The sequence below is a fragment of the Diplotaxodon limnothrissa genome, linkage group LG23, assembly GCF_057381915.1.
Source record: "Diplotaxodon limnothrissa isolate DT_005_m linkage group LG23, D_limnothrissa_male_GT1.1, whole genome shotgun sequence".
Classification (NCBI taxonomy): Eukaryota; Metazoa; Chordata; class Actinopteri; order Cichliformes; family Cichlidae; genus Diplotaxodon; species Diplotaxodon limnothrissa.
In genome coordinates this window covers 11,851,332-11,855,368 of record NC_140617.1, presented here as the reverse complement: position 1 = coordinate 11,855,368, position 4,037 = coordinate 11,851,332, and the positions used below count along the sequence as shown (strand labels likewise).

Genomic DNA, 4,037 nt, shown 5'->3' with positions numbered 1-4,037 from the left:
ACCACTGTTTGGGAGGGATGGTTATATTGTGTATCTGGAATGAATTTTAGGTCTCTACGTCCATCCCATGGGGAATGGGAGCAGTAACAAAGGTGTTGCGTTTATATTTTTGTTGAGTGTATATATATAATGTTCTGATATAATCCAGACAATACATGAATTAAAATTTTTAAAGGTAACAATTGTCATCTTCAACAAATTGTCAACATTTAACAAATGTGCAGTTGCATGCAAACAGAAAAACATACATTTTGGCGAATATAGCATCCAGGTTATACAATTTTGTACCTTGGGTTTAAATACAAAAATCAAAAATTTCAGCCAATCAGTTCATATTGTCTGACCTTTCCACTGCATAGGCATAAAAATGGTCAGTCCTGATAAGCAGTGTATTTGACAAAGATGCCAAATGAGGTTTCTCACCTCTGTGAACAGAGACTCTCTACATTTTGGACAGGTGAACATTTTACTTGCATCCTTTAATCTGTGCAATCAGCTCCAGTACTTTGGTTTTCCTTTGGGTGGACAGCGGCAGGTCATAGACAAAATCAAAGAAGGTGAAGACGGAGCCAAGTGGTGCTGGATAGGACAAGTTACATACCCAGTACAGTTTGAAAAGCTTATCCACAGCACACGTCAGGCCATCATTCAGAGAAATGGTTACTCTGTCATTCTTAGCAACAATGATGTACTGCCTGGTTGCCCTCTTTAGATCACCGATGCATATCAGCTGGGGTTGGTGTGTTGTGGATGATGCTTCAGGATCACTGCAAAGCGATGCAATACTTGTTCCAGGCTTGGAGATGGGGGAAGATAAAGATAGTATTCAGTGAGGTGTAGACAAATGCTTTCCTCAGGTAAATACCGTGAGAACTTTACTGAATACATACCAGTGCAAAAAAGGCTGCAACGACTGGCACCAACTGGTGGGAGTAGGTGTGTTAACACATGGCGGGGGGGTTCTTGTTTCCAGGGCAGCTATTGATTTGAGCTTCGGAATGATACTGGCTTCCCATTTTCGCAAAAAGAGATCCACCTTTCCTCCTGTAAAATTGCCAAACTCCAAGTCCAGCCTACGGAAATAAAAGAAGTGTTTAAGTTTAAAATGAAGCATTAAATACATTAAATCAAAAGTACATTCTGTCCATTTGGTAGCTGTATGGCTAAGATCAAACTTTACAGTATCACATTTCTGTTACCCATTCCACATCTAGCTTACCTACACAGTTAAACAACAATTTACTTGGAGTGGTATTTGAATACAAGTCCATTATTCCTTAATTTTAGCTATGATTTGGGTCCCATCAGACCCTGAGAAAAAATTAGGACTTTTTAGCTGATGTTCAACTTTCTAGCAGACAATTTCTTATGTTGTCTATCTGCGGTTTGTCCTGTAGAGCTTTTTTGTTGAAAATAGTGCTGCTGAAAGCAGAGTTTCATACAGATTTAGGTGATTTTTTTGTAGGGTTTTCACTTCCACGAGCAGCACTTTCTGCATTGTCATTTGATGTCCCTACTATTAGATAGTCATTTGGTGGTACGACTAAGATTTTGGACCATGTGAAAAGTGATGCTCATTGTAATCAGTGCGCAGGGAGTAATGATCAAACTCTGAAGTTATAAAACTTTCAAAATATTCACTAGGAGCTCATAAACATACCTCCAAATGTATCGACTCCTGTTACATACTTTGTATGCAAAACACAACTGAGTGGAGAAGGAGTACATAAACCATTACCAGAGAACCAAGCAACTTACCAGACTTGGCATGTCCAAAAACCGTGGGTACTCTCCGAATATTCCAGGCTCTGAGACTGGTGTATGTTTCCTCCATGCCTGACATGATAATTGGAAGGTTCTCAGCTGAGGGCCGCAATAACTTGGGTGACCCACTCATCTGTGCTGCTGGTATTCCCATCCTCTCGCCTGAGCTTCTTGTCTTCACCACAGTCATCTGTCACTTTTCGCTTCTTATAATGTCTCTGCCCCTGGTCGAGATTCCGTCTAAGGTTGCGCAGTTTAGTCTCTAGGAATCCACAATGAGAGACTGGATCATAATAATGCTCCTGAGGAAGAAAGGACAGAGGTATATGGGTAACAGCTGAGCAATTTTAACTGAGAAAAAAAGCTCTAATAAATAATTAGATAAAGGTTAAACGATACACAGTAAGTGGGAACAAGTGCAATTTACAGTATGTAGTGGAATTTACATTATTAAAATGCTAAATTTACTTACAAATCCTTCCCCCTGTCCTGCCACTTAAGGGTGGAAAAGTGGTGAGGATGCTTTTTGCTACAGTTAGCTTCTCTGCACTAAGAGGGTAACTGGAAAACAAAGGTAAACTTTTTTACTTCTGTGCACTTCAACATTTTTAAAGGAAAACATTCATTGCAAAATTTTAACAAAGTACAGTAAAGTGCGATACTTACTAACCACACCTCTCCACCAAATCCCCAATGCAAGTCTTCACAAGGAGCCTCCTCGATGGCACCGACAGGTTTCATACTCCTTAAGAATCTGTGGGGCTTTCCTGAGTGACTTCAGGGGTTGACTTTGTTCTTCTGTGGTAATGGTAGACTGTGTAAAGGCAACACCAGACACTTTACCTCTCTGCAATAATCTTCAAAGTCATGACAGCAAATTTCCACAGAGCATAAAAGCACGAGTTTACTCAAAAAGCTGCAGCAGAAGAAGGCGGTTTCTTAACTACGTGATTATAACGCAATGACTAAAAGAAATTCTGAATAATAAATAAATTGATTTTATCTTCTAGTTGCTACTTGGTGAATAAATCTGATCCTGACTAATAGTGATGTCTGATGTCTGTGGCACTGCTGACAATAAGAAATTTTTTTTTTTTACAAATTTCTTTCTCATCTATAAAAGTGGTTACAAGGACTTTGACAGATTCTAAGTTGTCATATGTGTGCTGAAAAAATGAAACACATGGCTAAATAAGTAAGATAATTTGCATGGTCAAGTTGCTGTTGTTTGGTTTTTTAAATAACACTGACTATTACTTCCTCAGAAGTTCTGCATAAAAAAGAAACTATATCAGAGCATGTTTCCAGCAATAAGCCTTAAAAAAGAATGTGCACATACTTTAGTTAATCATACTAGATGCAAAAACTGCTTTAACTGCTTGAAAAAATAATTATCTCTGTCAATATGAGGTATATTTCATGTTAAAGTTACTCAGTCTTTATTCCTATTCTCTGCTAGTAAACGAATGGTCGCGGTGATAACTACATTTGCTATATTCAGAGCTAACGACAATATTGTCATTTTACTCAACACTGCTATGGTTAGGTGCTGACTCTGGCGTTGCTCATAGACAACATAATGCCTGTCGGAGCCGCTAGCCAACTACCACACTGGTTCTAAGAGCAATTTCTGAATACTCTAATACATAAATAAAGTAAATAGATAAATACATGAATAAAGTAATACATAAAAATACTACCAAAACACATTAACTCTAATGGAGTATGGCACGAAATCCAAGAACTAATAATAAAATTAAGAGTAGGATATGTTAGCAAGACTGTTACATTAAGGTTAGCTAGGTATAGTTAAGCAGTAATTAACTTAAACTCTAAACTCCTATATTTTATATAAATTCACATTCTTCCAGAAACCCGGCATATTTTCAGTACATTAAGATAAACTGGTAAATGATACTTACTGTAAGGTCTGACAACATACTAGGCGACGTAACCTCCATCTTTGTCTCCTTTGTCTCATTGGCGCGAAAGATAGCGCCCCCTTCCCGCCGCCGCCGGTATGTCATGTTGCTGGGCAGAATTTGTTTCAATTTTAAGCATGTGTGTTCTTACTCATTTCATTTTCTACTTTTGCTTCAATTGTATTCACATGTTACGGTCAAAATTAAGCCTGTTCTTTGTGGATACTTATGCTTATAGTATAGCCATGGCCATTAATTGGTATGCCATACATATTGAGAAATAAAAAATTAATCCTCTTTCAGAATTTTAGTACACCATACCTTGGTCCACATTACATTATAAAATGTTTT

At 37.8% G+C, this 4,037-nt stretch overlaps 1 pseudogene; it reads right to left on the bottom strand.

Moving 5' to 3' along the window:
• Positions 1 to 466: 466 nt before the first annotated feature.
• Positions 467 to 3,791, bottom strand: LOC146607629 (uncharacterized; annotated as a pseudogene).
• Between the last annotated feature and the right edge of the window lie 246 nt (positions 3,792 to 4,037).